At 39.3% G+C, this 25766-nt stretch overlaps 1 protein-coding gene across 4 annotated transcripts in view; it reads right to left on the bottom strand.

The window, feature by feature from the left end:
• Atp10b (ATPase phospholipid transporting 10B (putative)) overlaps window positions 1-2872 on the bottom strand; it is a 328393-nt gene extending 325521 nt beyond the window's left edge. For 3 of the 4 annotated variants that reach the window (XM_055610683.1, XM_055610684.1, XM_055610682.1), the window contains exon 1: window positions 2600-2870. The gene's annotated coding sequence lies outside the window, so the exon portion shown is untranslated. Of the gene's footprint in view, window positions 1-2599 lie in introns of all 4 variants that reach the window. The other variant, XM_055610687.1, reaches the window with a different exon arrangement.
• Between the last annotated feature and the right edge of the window lie 22894 nt (window positions 2873-25766).

Here is a 25766-nt window from a genome sequence, read left to right on the forward strand (position 1 = left end):
ATTACAGTAAAGAACATGGAAGTGCACACAGGGACCCATAAAACCCAGCAGTCTGTGAAATGGTGCCAGCCATGGTTTCTGCATGCCAGAAACGAAACTGTGCAGGATTCTTTTGTGCTTTTTCTGAAGAGCAAGTGTACTAGGTGTTAATTAATGTATGTGATTTGATTTTTGAGGTAACCGTCTCAGAAAAGGAATCTTGGAAGGGAATATCTCTGATAGACTGCTTTTGCAATTTGCAGCCTTTCTGCAAGCAAAATTCTCAAAAAAATCAACACACTTCTCTGTGTATTCCCTGTTCCCCATCTTTTGCTGGGGTGGGAGCTTGCGGGCGAGAGAGACTGTGATGGTTGCTTTATCACTGCCACAAAAAAAAACATTTGGGAGAGCACTTTCATCACTTAAATTTCACCTACCTTACTTGCCATTATAAATATGGCTTTCATTCACTTGCACAGAGCAGAAATGGGGGGAAGTGAAGGCACCAGTTTCAGAGAGCTCTAGAGCTCACACAAAGTGCTTTCATTTCCCAGCCTCAAATGTGATCCTCTAGTCATCCTAAAAGTGAATGACACGCCGAAAGAGCCTGGTGTGACTTTCAGTGGTAGCACGGTAAAGCCAGGAAGTAAGTGCTCTACGATATCTGGTATCTTGGCATGAGAGGTTCCCAGGCAGTGCTGAGGTCCCTTCCACCTCTCCTGTCTAGAAGGGCAAACTGCACTGAGTCATAGGTGGTGGAGGTTATCATGCTGGCCTGCATAGCCAGTCTTTCTGTTCCTGGTTGTTTCTCATGGGACAAAGTCTAGTTAGTGCCTTTTTTTTTTTTTTTAAACCACTTTCTTTGTGTTACCTGGGAGTGGAACCAACTGTTCCCTGAGTTTTTAGAAGTGCACAGTTGTCTCCTTTTGGGTGGTAGTGCTGGATGGGAGGGAGGCAAACTAGTAATCTAGATCCCTCCTTGTGTTTTCTATTTTCCACTCACCCAACAAATATTAACTGAGCACCTGCTATTAATAGCAATACTGCTTGGCTCCAAGGACTTGGTGATGCCTAGGAGGTAAAAAGAAGTAGGTTTCTGTCTTCCTGAAGCTCATGTGCTGCTAGGACAGTGGTTCTTAACCTTCCTAATGCTGTGACCCTTTAATACAATTCCTCGTATTGTGGTGACCCCAAACCAAAACAATTATTTCATTGCTACTTTATAATTGTAATTTTGATACTGTTACCAATTGTAATGTAAAATATCTAATATGCAGAATATCTGCAATGGGATCCCTGTGGAAGTCATCCCCCACAGGGAGAGAATCAGTGCACTAGGGCTGACAATCAAACAAGAGAAGCACATAAGAGTGATAGGCATTATGGCAACCATGGACAGGCGAGAGGCCAGCATTTGAGATGCTGTGATCTGAGAAGTCATTTGAATAAGCAACATCTGAGGTGGAAAAGTGTTCCAGGCAGAGGAAAGGTCCTGTGGGGCTGGGGGGGCTGGGGGAGGCTAGCCAGTGTAAGTGATTTACCATGATCAGAGACTAGTGGGTGGCCCAGCTCTCGAGGAGTCTATTAACTATGCTCTGGTGAGGAGGTTTAATTCTAGCTGCCCCCAGGGTGCCATCACAGTTTCCAGCTCTCTCCTTCTCAAATATATTCCCTTTCCCTTTCCATTACCAGCTCTCCAGTTTCCAGATTAGCTCCTTCCTCAGCTGCCCAGCCTCAGAGTTCTTAATGCCACAGACCTCATGGACTGCATGGTTTTGACCACAGGCTGCCGATGGTCCCTGCACTTCAGGAAAGGGTCGCAAAAGCCTGAATCATTCTAAGTTAGCGGACGTGAATGGAAACGAGATGGTACTATTACTTTGCTTCTGCCTGCAAAAGGGTTATTTACAAACCCGAGGTGTTCTGCACCAGGACTGTGAACTCTGAATCTCGAAGGCTAATGGTTAAAGACAGCCTCATCAACGCAAATGCAGAGAGTATGGTCTCTATAATGAATGAAAGCTGGCTTTCATTAGCCAATTACTACAGCTATAGCAACACCTACCCCACAGGCATGCAATAATGAATAACGTATTTCACAGTCACGTTTTATGTATATCACTCCATCATTACTTTATCATTACCGAATTTAGTATACACCATCCTATAACATTTTATTTTATTTTTTATAGACATTCATTTTTTTTTTTTTCAAAATCCTACGGTAACCATCTGTAGAGAGACCTGAAGTCCTACAAGTATTGATGAGTATCTTATGTGTCATAGGCTCTCCATACAGGTCCCTCATTTATAAACAAACAGCAAGGGCAGAGGTGAGTTGTTAGGGCTACGTATTCATCAAGGTGAAGAAATTCTACTCACATCACCACCATCCGCAAGAGCTCTCATAAATTTGGTGCCCATATGCTCTGGGCCTGCTAGCTTGGACCAAGAACTTCTGAGACACACAGAGGAGTGAGGGTTTTTGGAACTACTGGTGGACACAACTCAAGCCCCAAGACCCAGGGCTCTTAGGTGTATTGCAACTTGCAACTTTAGACCAGCAAGCAATCAGATAGTTGAAGAGGAAAGAGTACTCCCTCCTGCCCCGAAGTCTTACCTTCTCCCTCCTAGGTGCAGCAAGATCCAGGCTATGGCAGATGTCAGCACTCTTTGTCATTCTTTATTCTGCTGGGACATCAGGAAACAGGACCTGGTATCACCCCCAGGTATGCCATCAAATGGGCGTGGCAGGGAGAGCTTCCTTTGTAAGTTTCTCCTGGGGCAAAACAGCCTCAACCACTTCTCTTAAGTTTGGCCTTCAATTTTATACAGCTGAGCACAATTCAGCCTTCCTGATTTCCTTTGGTCTCCTGTGGCCTCCTGCAGAAACCTGGTAAGTTCCACCCTCCCTCATCCATTCTTGGCTCCCTTCCAGTCCAAGAACCTCCTCCCTCCTCTCCCTTCTTAGCTCCTGGCAGGACTGGCCTAACCAGTTTGGTTCCTGAGAGAAGCAGCTTAAGCAAGGCTGTTAGCTGATGCCCAGTTGGCCTTGCTCACCAACAGCCTGAATAAAGTCCCGCAATTTATTCATTTATTTATTTACCTATCACAATTTGTTCATTTTATATCTCAATTGAAGGCACCTCCCTCAACTCCTCCCAGTCCCTTTTTTAAAGAGAGCTCCTTGGTTGGACTGCAAACTTGAAACTTCGGCCAGACTGTGAGAAAAATGAAGATTTTTTTTTTTTTTTCCAATTTCTGGGGCTTGTTTAGACTATTGTTGAGCCTGCCAAGGCTTAGATTTCAGAATTTTGGGGGCTTTAATCCAGCAGCTGCCACAGGTGGGTTTCATTCCAGGCAAAGGGGAATCTACCTGCAATGTTGAGGCTGAGCCATATTTGCACCCTTGCTTTCAGATTATTCTCAGCAGAGACCTCGAGCAACATGTCTGCCCACCCAGCCTAACACGGCTCCACACGTAGCCTCGTAGCCTCCTGACAGTGCTGGGGACAGGAGAAAACAGATGGAGGTCATGTTTGTCATTACACTGCAGTTCATCTACCCAGCTAATGGCTGGTCCACGAGATCCGTGGATGGTCTCACGGATAAAGAAGCAAATTACTCTTCAGAAGTCTATCATATCATTCAGCTTTCACGTCTAAGCTATTTTATTTCCCGTCTCTGAAAATAAAAATTAGCGTTGTCCCTTTCTTGATCAGAGGCTGGCAGATTTTACAGTTCTTGAGCATTAACTGGGGCATTTAAAATACAGGCTTTTTCAGGTTTGAGAACTATAAATTTAAAAAAATTCCCCTCACTGATTCCCACAGTGGTCCTGCTGCTTGGCATTCCTTGGTTCTTCTTAAGACAAAGTTAAGGGGTCAGGACGTGCTCCCCGTTGGTACCGCCCCCCCCCCCCAGTTTTCTAGTACCTTTAATTCATCTCACAGCTCACAAGTGAGCTTTGTGAGGCGCACCCACTCTCACAGATACGAAAGTTGTATGTGGCCTTAGAAAGTGATGTCATCAGCAGCTACCACACCAGCCCAGAGGTTGTCCTTGCTCCACCCTAGGCTCAGGCTTCTAACTACTGCCACCTGCTGGTGACCTACAGGTTTCTCAGGGTGATCTGTCCCAAAGCTTTGCTTTACCACTTCATAGCTGCTTGCTTTTGAAAGTACTGAAAGCTTCTGTAAAGCAAAGGACACTGTTGTCAGAACCAAAACCAGAGCCTAGACTGGGAAAGGATCTTCACCAACCCTATATCTGACAGAGGGCTAATATCCAGAATATATAAAGAACTAAAGAAGATAAAAAGCAACAAATCAAGTAATCCAATTAAAAGTGGGGTACGGAGCTAAACAGAGAATTCTCTGTTGAGGAATATAGAATGGCAGAGAAACACATAAGGAGATGTTCAACATCCCTAGCCATCAGAGAGATGCAAATCAAAACGATCCTGAGATTTTTACCTTACACCCATCAGAATGGCTAAGATCAAAAACTCAAGTGACAACACATGCTGGAGAGGTTGTGGAGAAAGGGGAACCCTCCTCCACTGCTGGTGGGAATGTAAACTTGTACAACCACTTTGGAAATCAATATGGTGCTTTCTCAGACAGTTAGGAATAGTGATTCCTCAAGATCCAGCTATACCACTCCTAGGCATATATCCAAAATATGCCCAAGTACACAACAAGGACATTTGTTCAACCATATTTGTAGTAGCTTTATTTGTAATAGCCAGAAGCTGGAAACAACCCAGATGTCCCTCAGTTAAGGAATGGATTGTGATACATTTACACAACAGAATACAACTCAGCAATTAAAAACAAGGAAATCATTTAATTTTCAGGCAAATGGTGGAATCTAGATAAAATCATCCTGCATTAGGTATCCCAGAAACAGAAAGACACACATGATATATACTCACTTATAAGTGGATACTAGACATATAATGTAGGAAAAACCTACAAAAATCTGTATACTTAAGGAAGCCAAGCAAGAAGGAGGACCCTGGGTAAGATGCTCAATCCTCACTCAGAAAGACAAACGGGATGGACATTAGAAGGAGAAAACAGGGAGCAGGACAGGAGCCTACCACAGAGGGCCTCTGAAAGACTCTACTCAGCAGGGTATCAAAGCAGATGTTGAGACTCATTACCAAACTTTGGGCAGAGTGCAGGGAATCTTATGAAAGAAGAGGGAGATATACTTACTATGTATAGTGATTAATTTTGCTGCAGTAACAAATGATCCTTAAATCTACATGGCTTCTACCACAAAGGCTTACCACAGGAATGCTGTGAGTTAACTGTAGCTCTGTCAATCTCTAAAGCTCTGCTGAAGGAACAGCTTCTTATGGGACACGCTGGCATCATGATGTGGGAAAGAAAAGCTCCCTGAAAACTTGCCCTGCTTGTGAAGATCTGCTTAAATATGGCCTCCTGTTGGGTCTCCTGTTATTTCTTAGATTAAAATCCAAAAGATATGGACCAGAGATGCATGGTCCTTCCAGTAGGGCAAGCCATATGGTAGTGAGAAGGAATAAATAACTGTAAAAATAATAAAATATACTAGAGTAAGGTTCTGGGGTAAAAAGCTATTGCAAAAGTACTTACAGACTTGCAGGGCAAGAGGTGAAAGAGCTGAGTGAAGCTGAGGGCCTGATCTTCAACCATATAACATCTTTACTATAGTTTGAATGTTTCTCAAGTTTCTGACGTGTTATCTGTTCATTACAGAAAATTTAGAAATGACTACTAACAAAAAAGAAAAATATAAACTGCTCTTAACTGTACAATACAAAATGAGCCACCACAGGCTGATTGAATTTGGAGACTATATAGTTAGATTTTTAGGTAATTTTTAATAAAATTTATTTTAATATAGTTTTTTTTAATTTTTAGATAATTTCATGTTATACATCTTGATCACATGATGCCTTCCCCACTCCTCCAAGACCTCCCCCTTCTTTCCTTTGTGTATTTTTTCAAGAGACTATCTCACAATAGCTGTTCTGATTCTCTGGCTCTTAACACTCCTTCTCTCATTTCTTCTGTTATGTTCCCTGAGCCCCAAGTAAATCTGTTAATTGTGGGCAGGCATCGCACATCAATTGATCCCTGCATTTTGACAAGTTGTTGTTTTCTGTCTCTGTCTGTTACAAGGGGGTGTTCTTTGATGAGGGGTGAGAACCACGCTTATCTCTGGGCATAAGGTCGGTATTCAGAATGCAGTGAGAGACTAGGATGGCTTAAGAAAGCAGGAGTATCTTGACTAGGGGAAGAGTATGGAGAAAGAGGAAGGATATGGAGAAAGGAGGAGGAAAAGTGGGCCTTGGAGGAGTTGAGAGAGGGAGCTTCGATCGGGATATATGATGAATAAATTGTGAAAAAACAATAAACAATAACTAATAAAAAAGAAAGCAAGAGTAGGTCTCGTTTAGGTTGCATAGTCTCAGCAGCCAGAGGTAGTTGACTAAATTTACAGTGCTAGTCATGAATTCCTTTGTATTGAAAAGTTCTTAAGTCCAATTAGATAACTATTGGTTACCCTGAAAATATAAATGCCACTGTTTCCCCCTTTGGAATATCTATTGATCACGGTCATTGTGGTTCATTGTCACTACAGCTGAATAGGATTTTGATTACTTTTCTCTGTTGGTACTTTGCATGGCTTTTTCTGAAACTGTGAGAGCTAGTCCTCAATGAAGAGGTTTTCAGGTCAGATGCAGATCAAGTTCTCCAAATTTTCTGTCCAAAGTGTGTGGTATCTTCAGCAATGGGGTCTTACGTTCTTTACTCAAAGGCACCAAGGGCAATGGCAATAGCCTATATTGTTTCAGGGGTCTTGTGGGCTCTGCTGGCCAACAGTTCAAAAGGTTTCATATGCCCAGCACTCATGTTTTTTTGTGAAAGTCTGCTTGGGTGGGCATTGTCTCCCCAGTTGGCATAACTTCCATTAAACTATATAAATGTGTGTGTTTATACACAGATATAAACTTACATACATATGTAGTAATTTCAAGTAGCTATGAAATAATATAGTTGCCATGGTATTTTCAAACATCATAGTTTATCTATTTATCTATTCTCCCTCCTTATCCTTCTGTGTTGTTCATTTTCTTTCCCTCTTAGGTCTCCCTGAACCCCCTTTTTTCCATCTTAAGATGGATTACATTTTTTTTTTTAATCAGTGTCATATCTTTGAGGTTTTATTCTCCCAATTACAGTTTAATCATTTGGTGATAGCATAATTTACCCAGTTCTAGGTTATTTTAACATTTAGTTTTTAAATTTTCTCCACTTTATAAAAGTTCCACAACAAATCCTTTATATTTAGCAGCATTCACATAATTTCTTAGATGGCTATTTTTTATCTGAATATATATATACAGGATTGCCATTGGAACATGTTTATGATTTCGTCTCAAGAAAAGTAGCTAATTACACTTGACTCTAGTACATGCCAGCTCCGATTACACATATTTCATGTTGTCAAATTTATCATATTATCAGTGGAAAATATTATCTTTCTTTTGCATTTGATAACTAAAGCTTTCTTCGTTGTCTGTCCGTTTTCCTCTGCTTTTTATCAGAGAAAGGATCACTTGATTCAAACTAGTCCTTTGCAGAAGGTGCTTAGAATTCACAGTTGGTCTTTAAGAAAAGTGTGACCGCTTTGTCCATTCAGAATCAGTGCAACATCATTGCCCTTGCTTTCTGCACGAAGCCAGTGAGAATGTGGACAAAGAGGTCCAGGTACATGATGGGATGACATGGGTTACAACCCTTTGTGTTCCTGTAGTGAAGAGATGTTCTCTTCAGACTTATGTGTCCTTCTATCACTACTGAGCACTTGCTCTGTGCCCTGTGTGTATTATAGTTCAAATTATGCCAAATGGTGAGACACATTGACAAAGCAGATAGGTGATTTTTTGAATTGATGGATGACTCAGTTGTGGATATATTAACAAGAGGATGGGGACCAAGCATCAGTATCGATGCTTCTTGGAGTCATGCTTTAGATTGTTCACCTAAGACTAATTTTCAACTTTCCTAGCACAGATTAGCAGTGCAAAATACTCTAATTTGACAGAAGCCCCAGGTATTTCAGGTCTCTTTGCTCTTTTTCTATCAAGCCAGAGTCTAAAACCTACTAACCATTTTAAATTTGTCATGAGGGCAGTTAATTTTTCTTAAGAAACTAAGTTTTTGTGTTTAACTGCCCTCTTGTTGTAGGTTGTGCTATTGTCTTGTCAAGCTCCTCTGATAATCTACACTGTACCCACAGCCTCCACCTCTCACGTTGTAGGGAGGGGCAAAAGCCTTAGAACACATAAAGACCATTAGCAGAACATTTGACTGTACCTGTGGGGAATACAGACAAAAGATAATCAGACCTCGTAGATGTGGTCTTGCTTTCTGGGACACTAGAATGAGTGCTGGAAAGTCTTTTAAAGTGCCTGAGGGCCTCAGGTGGATTGGAGGGCTGATGATTTCTCTACCTTGGAATTGTTCTAACTTTGGCCCCATGTTACCTCTGGTTTGTCCTCATGTATACTCTTGCCTCAGAGGAGCAGGCACTGATGCTCAGAATGCTAAGTATTTGTCGCACAGTGTTATATCTTCCATACTAAAGAAGTACAGTTCTAGGGTTTTTTAAATTAAAGTACTCCACCTAGCCACCCTCAGTGGCGAGAACAGTTCTGAGAGATGAGAGTTTGTCTTTCTCAGTGTGGATTAATGTTAGGTTTTTGATCTGCATGCAGTGAAACACACATACCCACGGCCCTCTCCTGCACTGCAAATATTATCTATACCTTCAAACAAACAGATACTTTTCTACTCCCAGTAACAGTGGGACTTGGGTTTTTAATCATTGTTTTCCAAATAATTCCAAGGCATACCTGAACAGGTGTTCTCACCATGAATTACTTAATTAAAACTGCTCCCCACAGGCCTTTGAAATACCAGAGGAAGCAAGTGAAGTACGGAGATTTAATTTTGACTCACTTTTTTTTTTTTTATTAAAATGGAAGGGAAGACAATCTGTCTTGCTTCCACTTAGGATACTGCATGGAAATCCATTTAACAAATAAGACAGTGTTTTCAGAATGTGTTAGTAAGACTAATTAAGTCTTAGAAAAAAGTTGTAAAAAAAATTAAGATTCCAGGTTTCACCCTTTACTAATTGAACTCTCAGGGGGTGAAGCCTAGGAGCTGCACTTTGACACTCACCAGAGGTAATTGGTATCCTATGTACCAACAAGATATTGTCTTTTTAAAACTCTGAAGCAGACAAGAGTTGTCTCTACCCATAGAACAGCTGCGCCTGAGAAGACAGAGACCAAGACCATGTGAGTTGGCGTCAGTGTTCCAATGGCCAGCATGACACTTGTCAGGAATGATTAAAAGAATTAGCGGATGACGCAGATACTGCAAAGGCAACTCAACTTTTAGTTCTGTAGGGATCCTGAGAAACAAACTAGAGAAAAATGATTCCTAAGAAGGAGTCTCTGAGCCTCCTTATGTGAGGCCATGCTAGAATGCTTCATTTCCTCTTTTCTTCCTAAGGCAGAGTGCCCTCGTTACTCTCGGAAGTGTGTAAATGGTACCAGTGACTAGAATTTTCACTGGAACTTAAAAAAAAAAAATTCCGGTACTGTTCATGGTTAGGCAGAAAAGTAGAGACTTGTTGGTGACCTGATTGTCAATTTCTTCCTTTGTTGATGCTAGTAATAAGAGTCTCTTGCGATGTGAGCTGGTTCGCATCCTGTGGTCTTTCTCATGAGTGCTCTGGTGCATAGTCAGCCACACAATGAAGAATTTTTAAAATTTATATCTTCAATTTTATTTTCCAAGTCTGTTTTAGCCCTTCTCATCTTTGTGTCGTTGGTGAAAACAGAGACAGATGACTCACTTTTTGAGTAAAATCTCATTTGCCTGAAAAAACACTCCACAGACATTCTTTTCTATTTGCATCTCTAGTAGCAAACATTTTGAAAATCCAGGGTTACTCTTTAAACATATGGTATACAGGAACATCTATAAAACTAAAGTTAAGTGGAAGAAAACAAGTTTAATTCCAAAGGGAAGAGTGCACTTTTAGCAAGCACTGAGTGAATGAGAAGCAGCGAGTCTCTCAAGTATTTATCACGGAGCAACTGCTACTGAAGACAATTTGGAGTTTGTTCTACAGAAAATTGCATTTGCTCTCATTGCTTTACTTAGAGGACCCTAACGTAATATTTACCCATACTGAGCATTTACTATGCTCCAAAGAATTGTGTAGGTTCTGTGTATTTAGTATATGTATATATAATGATGCTTTAATGATAATTTTTGTATGTGGGCTGTGAACAGAAACCATCTCTGCCATCTGGGGGCTTGTTAAACTCACAGGCTTGGCAGTCCCATGCTGTTCTTGATGGATGAGAAAGCTGGAGAGTTGGATTCACCAATGTCTAACATAACAAGCCCTATAGATATGACTGTTTTCTGTGAAATGGGTGATTCTTAGACATCTGTGTCCCTGTTCATATTTTAGCACTGGACATTTAAATCCTAGACATGGATTCAGGAAAATCCAACAAATGGAAGCCTAGTAGATCCTCATTATGCATGAGTTCGTGTAATCCAACAGGCTGAGATACCACCATTTTACAGAAGAGCAGTGTGAGGCCCGGAGGTGCTCAGTGTCTAATGCAAGACCATATAGCTGATGAGGGGCTTAATTTATAACCTCTTAGACATCAGTGCTCACAGTCTTTCTTATTCTGCTGCTCACTCGTAGATCTTCACTCCGGTTTTACTAGGCTGTGTAAGAACCTCTCTAAGAGAGTTTTATAAGGTGGGAATAGCATGGTCTTTCTCTTTCTCTAACATAATTATGCTTAGGAACCACAGGACCTTGATGTTTGAGCAGTTCTCTTAAAAGATATCCATAGCTAGTTTTGATTGTCTCAGAAAGATTTCTAGACTGACAGGAGCTTGATTACTGTGGAGTTCTTTCCTCTTCTGTCTGCTAAATAGCCCCAGAATCATTTATTATCATAATTCTGATCTAGTAGCCAAAATATGTCATATTGCCTCAATTGTAGAAAGCCAATTTAAATCCAGTATAAGAATATTCATTGAGAATATATTCTCTCTCCCTATATGTATATTCATATCTCTATCTATCTATCTATCTATCTATCTATCTATCTATCTATCTATCTATCTATCATCTATATATCTATGCAGACCTATGCCCTTGTCTAAATTATAGTTGCAGTAAGTACTATGCTTAAATTGGCCCCAAGCAATATAGGAACTATTCATTGTTATATCCCTCAGGGACATATGGCCATTTTGAATTCACAGTTACATGGATCTAAGCAATCAGTAGACAAGATGACAAGTAAAAACAAGGTGTTGTAAAGCATACGAAAAGGCAATCTTCTAAAGTCTCGGAGTTCAATAGAGCTTTGGAAGAGAGATAATGTCTAGGATGGTGCCTAGAAATTTTAAAGGCTCTACCAGTAGGGGGTGGACAGGGAGAATCCTGTCGAGAAGACAGAAAGAACCTTGAGGCGAAGTATGATCTATGTTTTTTTCTCTTTTCACTGTAACCAATCTAGTTCTGTTGTGTGTGTGTGTTTGTGTGTGTGTGCTCACCTACATTACTGAGGATTAATCTTAGTGCTTTGCATCCTTCACTCCATCCTCCACCCAACCATCTTTTAATTTTCTTATGTTTTTTAATACGGTCTCACTAAGTTGTCCAGTCTGAACTTGAACTTCCTTTGTGACTCTGGTAGATCTTGCACTTGAAATCTGCCTGCCCCAGCCTCCTGAGTAACTGGTAAACACAGCAACACAGATCCACATGGCTGGCTTTAGTTCTACTTTTAAAGGAATCAAACAAAGGAGGAAATGTCAAACTGTGTACTTTAGAGACTCAGAATTTTGGAATCCTCATTACTTTCATTTATCCCAATCATCATTACTGTCTCTTTATTATTTTATTATTATTGGAAAAAAATAGAACTTTATACAAAATAAATAAAGCCATGCTCACAATAAAAAGGGAGACTACTTTTCTTTTCTCATATACATCTGGAATTCATTTTGATGTCATATAAAGGATACCTTGGTAAGTTGCATTGGATGCCATGACAAGAAATAGAAAACATCCTAAATGAGTAATTCCTAAACAGAATGGCTTATTTTGGGGGGATAGAGGATAGACATTCAGTACGCATTTAATGACTGAGTAAGTGACACAGTAACTGCATTTTGTCAACATGTGTTTTTTTTCTCTCTCAATTGTGTATTATTCCCTTCATTTCTAAAAGTGATACTCTTTTTGAACAACCTCCTGGCTCTAAATACCTATATTGGTATGGCAAAAAGCCTGGTAAGGCCTATTAAACTATTGTTCTTTTCAAAGCTAGCTTTGGACATATTTTGTTATAAAACTCATGTTTGGGGAGATACAGAGTTTATGGTGCAGGGTGGAGAGTTTATTTCTCACAATCTGTTATAAACATCAGAAAGCAAAATATAAGGTTTGACTCAATGATGAGAAGCTGTCACATCTATATGTTTTTCCTCTAAAAGTCTGAGAATGGAATCTTCTGTTTATTTCCTATCCAGATAGGAGGAAAAGAGAACAAGTGGAGATTTTAGTCAGAGCTGATGGGTTTAAAGCACCCCAAGTCATTTTCTGAACTTTTGACCATGAAAATAATTCTCTAAAGGGACATTAGCCAAAACTTCATTTTTCATATAGGACAGCTTGGTGACCCATACTAGCATATCTTTCGTCCATTAAAGCATCTTATCAATGAGGTCCCTGACTCAATAAAAAAAGAGCAACAATAACAAATAAGATAACTGTGGTAGCACACACCTTTAACCTCAACGGGATGAGGTAGGTGGTTGTGAGTTTGAATCCAGCTTTGTCTATATAGAGAGTTTTAATCCAGCCGGGGATACATTAAAGAAATGAGACACTGCCTCAAACAAACAGACAAACAAATAAACAAGAAACAATACATGAACATCTTGTTACAATATGAAGATATTCTATGTTTTTTTTTCTTTTCTGCTTTTCTTGCTATTCTGTATTCTCAGATAATCTAAAACCTTAAGCTTTTTTTTCAGTCTCTCACCTAGACGCAGAAATATGTTCTCCATCATGGCCTCTTTTTAATATCCAGTCCAGGGCAGATTCATGTCTTCCTCTAACTTCCCATTTGGGTTTGCCTCTTTAGCCAAAATGGCCTCTTTAAGTTGTAATGATCACTCACATGCTGGACTGTTGGCAACCTATGGAGAAATGACAGATGCAGGGGAATCCAGTGGAGGAGGGCACCATGAAGCTCCAGGCTTTCAAAAATAAACAAACATTTGGCTTCATTGCTTTCTTGCTCACATTTCCAAGACGAATGTGTTTAAATACACGAGAGATAAGCTCTTTTCAGCAGCTGTTCATTTATGAAGCTTTTGGCACTAGTCACCTAGGCTCGATTATTTTGAAAATCAAATGATTGATGTTTTTTTAATCTTGATATTTTCATGCTCATGCTATAGATCCTTGTTTCTAACTGGATCTCAAAACAGGCTGTGGCTGAGAGATTTGAAAGACACTGAAAAGACACTGGATTTTCCATTCATTGGTCAATTAATGAGTCTAGCATTACACAAACACACACATACACACACATCACCTCTTCACAAAGGAATTTGTCTGTAAAGATTGTTTATAAGATCAGAATAGCATACCAAGGTTACCATGAGTCATCATCTTCTGAACTGTTAGTTCATTTTCCTGGAAAGTAGTTTTATCTTGAAAATCTGAAAACTCATAAAGGACAAGACATGTTGTCTTGATAGGTGCAAGTTTGGAATATAGTCTAGGTACATGGGCAGTAAGGGAGGTAATACAAGACCGTTGTGGGAAAAATAGGTCATAGCAGGTTAGCTATGAGGGAACATGTTTTTTCTTACTTTACATAGAGAAAGAGTGGACAAGGAGGAGGAATGCTATGACTTTGAAAAATACAACTGCATTCCTCTGTTCTTTTTTCATCCATTAATTCTTGAGCTATTCATATGCACATGACCTTGTGGATAATGTGAGAGAAGGACAGGGAAGAAATGTGTGCTTACTATATGAATGTAGGACATAGAAACAGATTAAACATGTAACTAAAGAGTTCAAGGTGAGATAGAATCAAATATGGTCTATAAAAGAGGAGCATGGTAGTTGGGAAGTGGAGGCAGGAAGGAGGAATACATGAAGTACTCACTAGTGACACCCGTCTAACTATGGTTACAATAAGCTGAGAGGCAAATTGCCCTTACACCATCCTCTGGGTTGAGCATAATCAGACTCTTCTGTCTCAGTTACAGAGAAGCATCCTCTAAAATGTGAAAGCGCCTCAACTCATCTTTTCTATGCAACTTGCACTGCTAACTTCCTTTAGCTAGGTCTCTTGAAAAAATTGCTATCTATATTTTCCTGTTTTCTCAGATTTCAACCTTATATTATAGAAAAGGAAATTTGTTTTTCTTTATTAGCCACAAACACAAACAGTAAAACTACAATGAAGATAAGCAGAGCACTATAGAATTCAGGGTTTTGGCTGATTTATTTCACACACATGCACACACACACACACACACATTTTAGGTGGAAACAGCTAATTTCCACAATCTTTGGCCATATGTTAATTGAATGATGCTATTTTCTGAAGGAAAAAAAAACCCTCCTCCATCATCTGTCTCAGTCTGTTGCTTTATCTTTAGTACTTTGAATACTTTGTCAAATCAGGTATATCTGGAAGCTGTGTTGACCTGAGGGTAATTTGTATATCTCAATGTCCATCCTCTGCCAAGAGGATAATTGTAGCAATGACGTCTCATCATTTCAGATAGAAAAAGAACAAGCATTAGGTGAAGATAAACAATGAGGAGTCCATTTAAAATACATAAATGAGTGAATCAAATTTGGAAGTGGGGCCTAAGAACTCAGTCCCTCTTGGAAACTGGTAAATTCTACCCACTTTTGTAAGAGACTCTGCTGTAGCCAGCACAACAAGAGTTGGCTTCACTCCCAGACACTATGCAGAGTCCATCTGTTCGGTCACTGAGCCTGGTAGGTACTTAGAGAAAAGACTATGTGCATGGGACAGGATCCAGTAAGGTGTGGGTTTTTCTCTAGATACTAAAAATGCATTTGTCAGTCCTGAATTTCAAAAGTGAGTCAAGGACTACACTGTGGCTCCCCTTCCTAACTTTTTAACTCATGCACATCAGTGGTTTAAAGCCCCTGATGAAAGGCTGAGAAATCTAGCTTGGTGAAGTTCATAGCTTTGAGTGGATTTTAAATAAATATTTGCTTAATAATGATATCACTTCTGCTTTTAGAAATATTTCTATACATTAATGTCATGCCAAGAGCTTTCCATTTTCTCTCTCTTCTTCTGCTTTTCTTCCTTTCTTTAAGTCGACTGAGCTTTCTCTGTAGGCCCAGTATTGCTTTCAGAGTTCAAGCTCAAATGGTGGGCAAATGACATCATGCACCTTTAGTTTTAGTTAAAGACATAATACTAGTAACTATGAATAAAAGAATAGATAAATAATACATATTGAGATAGTGATAGATCTGAAAAGATAAATAAAATGTAATGATGTGATTGTGATGGGGAGGAAGGCTGTATTTTGTTGGAAACTTTCCCTTTGGGGACAGATGCTTACAATAAGAACTCAGTAGATAAGAACAATATTTCCATGTCAAAGACAGATATGTAGAAGATGAGCATTTTTAAGACATGTTTCAGAGCAACCACATTGGTATATGGAATGAAAGAGATAGCATCTTTGAGGAAATGCAGAGTGTAAGAAAGCAGTGCTTATAAGAGCCTGTGAGGATACAGGGTAGCAGATCATGGAGGGTTCACATAGGCCACCAGTAAGAAACCTTTTATGCATCGTTTTTCAACAAGTAGTGACCCATGGTTTGTATACTGTTTGTTTCACCATATATAGAGACGGACCATTAATACCCAGGTTAACTTTTGTGGTAAGGACACATTTCTGACAGTGTCCAGATTTGAAGCAGCCTGCCCCAGACCTTTCATGAATAATCTCAGCAAAAGTCTAGACGTTACCAATGTCATCCTTAAAATCATCCCTTTTCATACCTCCAACAATTCATGAATCCATGTTATCATCCCCAGCAAAGAACAATGGGTACCAGCAGCCATCTGGGAGTCAAGAATCAAACAGAACTGTTATAAACTCAAGAAAAGTCTTTAATTTCTTTCATCAGTAAAATGAGACTAATAATAGTATTTGCTTCCCACTACTTAACGTGTTAACAGAGTAAAATAAAATCTCTATCTATGGTAAATGGTCAATGAATTTTTTTTTTCACAGTGACCTAGTCCTGAGGCCATTTTATTTTATTTTATTTATGTTAATTACAGTTTATTCACCTTGTAGCTATAGCTCCCCTATCAGTGGACTTGGAGAGGGGCATGAGAGGAGATAAGGTTAGTAGGGTGGGATTGGGAAGGAATGAGGGAGGGGGTCAATGAATTCTTAACTAATTATCAGTCACAGTCACATACACACATAGACACCACATGTATTTTCTTACCATGCTCCTTACCTCTCTGTCCTTTTTCCACTGTTGACTGGATTTTGGTCTTCTATTGTGGTCACCTAGATGTCCTGAGTAAGGCTTTGAAGGTGGACTCAAGGAAGCTGCAGTTGGTCCTGCAACCCCGTGAAAATGATGGAACCAGAGTTTAGGTCACTCAACTAGACCATAAGCTGGGACATATGAATGCTTCGTGTCAGCCTTGTGATGCACAGCTATGCTGACTGCATTTGGGGTGTTGTATCAAATGATACTATGGACATTTTAATGACATTTTCATGGCCTTAAAACCAGGGTTTGAATTACTTATGAATCTTGGTTCACCACTGCTCATATTCACATTACCGTTATCCACAATGTCCTCATGAAATTTACAGTAGTTTCACTTTATCTTAAAATACTTAAACAATGCCTTAAACTACAGATGTGGACGAAGCCCTGGATATGCATTTTGCCTATAGTTATATGCCTATGGAGAGTTAGAGGTTCAAGTTTCTTTTCTATTGTTCTTTGACCTATGTTAGCAAAACACATTGACTTTATCTTCAAAGCATTCAAGATAGGACTTCGCAGTACCTCTGCTGCCTATAACTGAACTAAAGCATCATCAACTCTTGCCTGCGGTGTTACAAGAGCCACTTAGCTGCTTAATTTATATCTAGTCTTCAATCCAAAGTTCATTTTCAAGAGAGCAGAGTGAGAATGCTGTCAGGCTTTCTGTGGTAGGTTGCATGATGATCCACTAAATATATGAATAACCTAATCCTGAGACTTACGATGTTACCTAATATAACAAAAGAAATTTTCAGATGCCAACAAATTAAAGATATTGAGATGAAATGATTGCCCTGGGTTAACCAGACACTACGGATATAAAATCACAACCCTTGCTAGAGGATTCCGAGCAGAGGAAAGTGAGATGTGCTGATGGGAACAGAGATTGGAGAGATGTGCTGTGAAGATATAGATGGTAGCAACAAGCAAAGAAATGCAGGAAGCAATCGGACCTTTGAAAAGGCAAGGGCACAGAACGTCTTCTCATACCTCCATGATGAACCAGCCTTGTTTATTCCTTGACTTTTCATCTTGATCCTGTAGCCCAGAGAAGCCAATTTCGGACTTCCAACTTTCAGAGCTGTAGGGGAACACATTTATATTGGATAAAGCTCCTAAACTTATGGCAGATATAACAAACGTGTAATAGCAGCAATAGAAAAGAAAGACATCACCCCCATTTCCCTTCATCCTGAGTAAACCTAGCCATCAGTATAACCCTATGCAATTAATTTTCCAAAATCTACATTATAACTTAGGTATTTCAGCTATGTCCTGATTCCTCATCACTCTGCCAGCTGTTTAAGCTTTTCCAGCCATGTTGACCTTGTGTTGCCTACATATACCCGGGCATGTTTCCTGTTCTTTACAGTTATCCACTTCAGATCTGCAATGTTGCTCTCCCCAATAGCTGCATCACTGGAACCTTCTTTCCTGAGATGGTCTTTGGTTGCCATATTCTCAGTGATGACTTTTCTGATCATCTAACTAGAGATAAGCACTCATCTCTTCTCCACCCTCTAGTCTCTGATGTACTTGCCTGCCTTATTTGGGTTCTGAAGAATCTGTTGTCATCTGATAAACTCTAGGGTTTATCATTTATGAGAAGGCAATAGATGTTCTGCTTTTCTTTGCATATTGCCAGATGCATTGAACCACAAGAAGCTCTGAAAACAGTGGGTTATTAAAACATTTTGTTTGTTGGAATGCATTTTAGGTGAGATGTGAATCTCGTGCAACATGAAGCATGATTTTTTTAGAGTCAGAGATAAAGAGAGGGGGAATGAAGAAAGGGAGGATAGAGAGATGGAGAACAGGGAGAGGGACAGAGAGAGAGGGGAAAGATAGATGAAGATGATGAAGATAGATAGATAGATAGATAGATAGATAGATAGATAGATAGATAGATAGATAGATAGGCAGACAGACAGGTGGAACAAGAAAGAGAGTTCTGCCAAGAGCAGGTCCTGATTTGACTCTCTGTCCACAGTCTATGTGGTAGAAGATGAGTTAAAGATTTATGTGGAAGGCTCAGTCAGTAGGCTTCATAGCACACAATTGTGCCTCTGACCTTTGACCAATCATATTAACAATTCCCCTTCCTGGTAACACTAGAAAAGAAGTAACTAGAGGGAAGATTAAATTTTCTTTTCTCTTATAAATAGTTGTTTTAAAGGCTTACAGAAAGTCTCAAGAAGGTGATTCAGTAGAGAACTCATAAATTTTCAATGTTTGCAATGACAAGCAATGATCCCTGAACAAAGCTGGGTTTCCTTTTCAGTATCACTATGTGTTCTATGCAAATGGAAATATCCTTAGCAGTCATCTATCAGTGATGACATGATCTGATACACTGTATACACATGTGGCCCTTTAAAAATGCTTAGAGAATTGATGTCTCCTGGTTGGTTCTCAAAGCAAAGAAAGGATTCAAAGAAAATGCCTGGCCACAGCAGCTGCAGGGGGCTAGGAAACTCAGAAACTTCTTGGTCCATTCTAGCTGGCATCAGGAGCTCAAAGGCTTCACTGAGAAGATGTCGGCAGAAGTGCTTTGTTAAGAAATTAGCAATGCTGAGTTTGGGCACAGGATACAAGTCCCAACCTTGTTCACAGTGAGTTGGAGGAAACATTTAGACATCAAGGTTAGCAAGACAAAGTATTTGAAAATCAGAGCCTGAATGTTTTCCACCCACTTTCTTACATCATCTTCCCTGTCTAATTTTCTCCTTAGAAATCCAGTGGGTAAGGAAAAAAGAGGTTAAGTGATGCAGTTGAACTGGTATGGTTAAGGTGTAGGGCATCAAGAAGTTGTAGGTTTGTGGCTTTTGTGGTTATTATTAGGGGTACTGCACATAGCATAGTGAAGGCTCTCATAAGGCTTTGGGTATATTAAATCTTCCATGGATGGATGAAATTCCATTTTCCTCATCTTGATATACTGTTTCTTAACACATGGGCTATTTATTGGAAAACAATCCCTCTTGTCATTAGACACATGACAGTCACTGATAAGAAGACATAAGAGGAAGAAAAAAATTAGCACCCAAGAAAGCTCCTTCCCCTTTCCTCTTCTTTGTTCCAGTTGCCCAAGCATCCAGTCTTTTGACATTGGGATAAAACATTTTCGTCTACAGTGTTCATGTTCAAGACCACACAACTGAGCTATCAAAGCTTTGTAGAAAACATCAAAATGTTCTAAGTAACTTTATGATGATTTTTGATGTTATTGGATCAAAATCTTATCTAGCCTAGATTGCAGCTTGCAGGCTGAGGCTCATACATGTGTGTTGAACCATTCAATCTGCCATGAACTTGGCTTTGAATCAGCTTCCTTTGGAGACCTGCTGGTCATGTTAAAAATATGAGTTTGATGTGTAACAGATGAAGATTTTACAAAACACATGTTCAGAGAAGTGGGGGGTCTCGGCTTAAATGAAATCAACACAGGCTGCTGGCTTGGCTCAGATCAAAGGACCTAGGCTTAGGATCATTTGGAAGGTCATGTCACTTATGCGATGATGTAACCGTAAATCTTCACATAAACTCCTAGATCTTCCGGGTTCCTTTGCCATGTGGGGTTTCTTCTGCATATACTGCTGCGATCTGTTGGGGTGAGGTCCCTTCTGTCACTCACAAATACGTATTTTATTCATCTCGCTGAATCATATCTCACTGCTGAAATGATCTTGTGGCTAATCCTGGCAGCTGGTCCCATGTGGTGCCCCTCTTGGTACTCATAGAGCTCCTCATGTTGAATCTCTTCCTGTAGCTTTTACTCCTGGTGGTCGGGACTGTGTCTGCCAGGTGACACCAGGTAGGACAGATGGCCTCTTTCTTTCGTTCTTTCCTTTTTTCTGATCCCTATTTCAAATCAGATCTTGTTGCTCTGATGTTACTATGTCAACAGACACTCCTCCCAAAGAATAAACTCACATATTATTTCTAGACTCTTGATCTACCCTGGAAAAAAATAATTGATAAGCAATTAAAATCCCAAGTGTATTTGTTTTATGAACTAAAACTTACATAGGGCAAATTCTAAAATTGTGTGGAAAGACACATTAAAGGAAACAAATAAATACCTCTTATATTTTAGGCTTTCCTACTAATTCTCTTTGGAGAGACAAACTGATAAAATTTCTGTTTTTCTTTCATCTTTTTTTTTCCCTTTCTTGTAGAACTGGAGATTGGGTTGAATCTAGAGCCCTGAGAATGCACACAAGCTCTACGTGTAGAAACTGAATTATAGCCCTAGTCCTTAACACACATACACACACACACACACACACACACACACAGACACACAAACACTCTTTCTCATTTTTGTCTGTATTTCTAGCCATGTTTGTTTCTATATATCTATATCTGAATATCATCTATCTGTCTTTCTGTCTATCATGTATCTTTCTATATCTTTTTTTTTTTTTTTTGGTAATTCCCACAATATGTGTTAAGACTTTACAGACCACTTTAAAACTAGCTTTTGTTTATTATATTGATTTGTCTGAAAGTATGTCTTGCCTGCATGTATGAATGTGTACCACATCCATGCCTGATGCCCACTGGGGTCACAAGAAGGGACAAGATTTCTTGGGACTAGAGTTACAGAGGGTTGTAAGCTGTGATACAGGACTCTGTAAGAGTAACAAGTTAAGTAACACTCTTAACTGCTGAGTGAACTCACCAGCCCAATCTTTAACTGTTTTTAAACAATATATCTTTTAGATAGTGTCACAAAAGTATGAATACTCTTGTAACACTGTCTTTTTTATTGTCAATGTGTTTTATTACACAAATGTACTATGGTTTATGCCATCAGGCCCTATGGATGGACCTGAGTTATTCCTAGCATTACTCCTTTTGCTGGTACAAGCCTTAACATAAGAAGCATCTTTGTATTTGGTGCACTTCTGCATATATTTAATATTTTTAAGACCCATTTCACCTTTCTACAATGCCTAAAAATGTTTTCTTGCAGTTTTATTTTGCTTTATTTCTTTTATACTATTGGATATTTTTTATATCACTCATTTATTTCTACTCCAGTTTCTTCTAAATGTCATATAACAGTAATAGAAAGTACTGTCTTATTCACCTATGTGACTCCAACATTGAGAAGAGGGCAGAGAACACAAAAGGTACTTATAAAACATTTGTTAATACTTTTCAAAAATGACCCTTTATTTTCCTGGTGTAACAATATTGGCTCAGTATAGCTGAAAGCTCTAACATACACTAGAATCGGAATGTCACAAGCAGATATCTAGAGAAAAGTCAGATCCTGGGCATTTTTTTCTTTTTTTGATCTGTGCCTTAGTACTGTCACCAGGACCCAAAGTCACCTTCCTTTTTAGATCTGTGTTTTTCAGAACTGGCTTTATTTTATAGACGGTTCCATGTACAGTGGTGGCTGATTATATGCATGACTTGCCCTCAGAGGCGATAACATCCAGAGGAAGACTGTCGCTAGAAGAGATGTGTTTCTTTTCTGGACGTAGAGAGTTCTTTCACATGTCTTCAGAAGACTGTCGTCTCATGTACAATGGTTGTGTGGGTGACATGTATATGGCAAATCAGTTGTTGTTGGTGATCATGAAATTTATTGGACTGACTTAGAACAATTTCCTTGAATGGAATTAAGGTTGTGGAATTATCTGTGAGAGTCAAGCTAACATTCAAGCCAGAAGAAGGTGTTAGATCCCTTAGGACTGGAGTTACAAATGGTCCTAAGCTGTCACGTGGGTTCCGGGTATTGACTCTGTAAGAGCAACAAGTACTCTTAACTGTTGAGACACCACTCCAGTCCTAGGTTTTAATGTTTCTTAACAAGTTATCTAGCAGACAGTGTGCATAAGTATGTACATTCTTATAAGACTGTCTTGATAGTCTAGGTTCGAATCCTGACTATGGGCACAGTAGAAGTTTAAATGAAGGCAAGACGAGGAGATAAATGGTTGGAACCCTTGGGGCTGTAATGTCTTCACTGTGCTGCAGCCAATGATGTACCACACAGTAAAAGGAACTAGCAATTATTGGTCACTAATATCTATTAAAATCAATGAACTCAACTTTCTAGTAAAAAAAAGAAAACACGCAGGCTAACCGATGGTTGCAGAAACATAATCTAATATTCTGCTGCATTCAAGAAATGGTGGAGAGGAGGGAGGGAGGGAGGGACTGGGAGGGAATGAGGGATCGGGACATGGCTGGGGTACATAGTTAATAAAATGTAACTGATAAGAAAAAAATAAAATACGAAAAAAAAAAAAAGAAACACACCTCAACAACAAAAATATATGCTACCACAGAGTACAGGGCTGAAAAAGGTTTTCCAAGCAAATGAATCAAAGAATCAAGCTATAGTAGCTGTCCTAATATCTAATAAAATAGACTTTGCATCAAAATTAATCAAAAGACTTGGGGATGGACACTTCATTCTTATCAAAGGAAGAACCCACCAAGAAAACATCACAATCCCGTCCCAAATATGTCCCAAACTATGTCCCAAATACAAGGGCACCTGCATTCAAAAAAGAAATATTATTAAAGCTTAAATCACACACTGATCCCAACACATTTATGGTGGGAAACTTCAACAACCCATTCTCACCAATGGACAACTCATCAAAACAGAAGCTACAGAGAGAAATAATGAAGCTAATAGAGTTCATGAATCAAATGAACCTAATAGACGACTATAGAACTTTTCACCCAAACACAAAGAATTTACTCTTTTTCTCATCACCACATGGAACTTTCTCCAAAATTAACCATATAGTCAGCCACAAACCAAACTTCAACTGATACATGAAAATTGAATTAATCTCTTGTTCTTTATCAGAGTACCATGGATTAAAGCTATACCTTAATAACAAGGAAACAACAAAAAGCCGACATACTTTTGGAAACTCAAAAAACTCCTTACTCATTGATCACTGGGTGAGAAAATAAATAAAGATGTAATTAAAGACTTCCTAGAATTCAATGAAAATAAGGCATAACTTACCCAAACTTATGGGACACCATGAAAGTAGTGCTAAGACAAAAGTTTATAAAGTAATTGGAGAGATCCCATATTAGCATTTTAACAGATAACCTGAAAGCTTTAGATAAAAAAGAAACAAACATACCTAAGAGGAGAAGATGGCAGGAAAAAAATCAAACTCGGGGCTGAAATCAATAAATTAGAAACAAAGAGCAATACAAAGACTCAACAAAACCAGGAGTTGGTTCTTCATATAATATAGGATAAAGATACTAAAATCTTTACACCTAAAGAAGCTAAGCAGGAAGGAGGATCCTTGGTAAGATAAACAATCCTCACTCAGAAAGGCAAACAGGTGGACATTGGAAGAGGGAGAAAACAGGGAACAGGACAGGAGCCTCCCACAGAGGGCCTCTGAAAGACTCTGCCCAAGAGGGTATCAAAGCAAATGCTGACATTCATAGCAAAACTTTGGTCAAATGCAGGGAATGAAAGAAGGGGGAGATAGAACGACCTGGAGGAAACAGGTGCTCCACAAGAAGAGCAATAAAACCAAAAAATCTGGGTTCAGGGGTCTTTTCTGAGACTAATATTCCAAGCAAGGACCATACATGGAGATAACCTGGAACCCCTCCACAGATGTAGCACATGGCAGTCCAAGTGAGTTCCCTAGTAATGGGAAAAGGGACTGTCTCTGACATGAATTCAGTGGCTGGCTCTTTGATCCCCTTCCCCTGAGGGGGGGAAAGCTTTACCAGGCCACAGAGGAAGATAATGCAGCCAGTCCTGATGAGACATGATAGACTAGGGTCAGATGGAAGGGGAGGAGGACCACCCCTAGAGGAAAAGAGGGACGGAGAGTGGGATCAGGAGGGGACGAGGGAGGAGGTGACAGTTGGGATACAAAGTGAATAAATTGTAATTAATAACAAAATAAATGAAAAAAATAAACAACATAGATAAACCCCTAGTCAAACTAACTAAAAGACAGAGACAGAACTCAAATTAACAAAATCAGAAATGAAAAGGGGGGCATAGCAACAGACAGTGAGGAAATCCAAAGCATCATTAAGTCTTACTTCAAAAGCCTGTATTCCAAAAAATTGGGAAATCTAAAGGAAACAAACAGTTTTCTTGATAGATTTCACCTACCAAATTTAAACCAAGAGTAGGTAGACAGCCTTATAACACCTAAGGAAATAAAAGCAGCCATCAAAAATCTCCCAACCAAAAAAGGCCCAGGGCCAGAATGTTTTAGCGCGGAATTTTACCAGACTTTTGAAGAAGAGCTAACACCAATACTCCTCAATCTATTCCACAAAATAGAAACAGAAAGAACATTACCAAACTTATTCTATGAAGCCAGAGTCACCCTGATACCTAAACCACACACAGACTAAGAAAGAAAGAAACAAAATTTCAGACCAATCTCCTTTATGAACATTAATAAAAAAAAAAAAAAACCCTCAATAAGATACTTGTAAACCAAACACATCATCCTCCATGACCAAGTAGGCTTCATCCCAGTGATGCAGGGATGTTTCAACATATGAAATTCCATCAACATAACCTGCATATAAGCAAACTAAAAAAAAAAAAAAATCACATGATCATTTCATTATATGCAGAAAACACCTTTGACAAAATCCAACACCCCTTTGTGATAAGTCTTGGAGAGATCAGGGATACAAGGCAAATGCAGAAACATAATAAAGGCTACATACATAAAGGCTACATAATAAAGGCAAGCCAATGGCCAACATCAAACTAAATAGAAGCTCAAAGCAATTCCATTAAAATCAGGGACAAGACAAGGTTGCCCGCTCTCTTCATATCTCTTCAATATAGTACTAGAAATTCTGGCTAGAGCAATAAGACAACTAAAGGAGATCAAAGGGATACAAATCAGAATGGAAGAAGTTAAAGCATTGCTATTTGAAGATGATATCATAGTATACACACGTGTCCCCAAATTCCACCAGAGAACTCCTGCAGCTGCTAAACTTCTTCAGCAAAGTGGCTGTATACAAGATTAATTAAAAAAAAATCAGTAGCCCTCCTAAAAACAAATGACAAACAGTCTAAG

Source organism: Psammomys obesus, unplaced genomic scaffold, assembly GCF_907164565.1.
Source record: "Psammomys obesus unplaced genomic scaffold, mPsaObe1.curated_primary_1811, whole genome shotgun sequence".
In the NCBI taxonomy this organism is placed as follows: domain Eukaryota; kingdom Metazoa; phylum Chordata; class Mammalia; order Rodentia; family Muridae; genus Psammomys; species Psammomys obesus.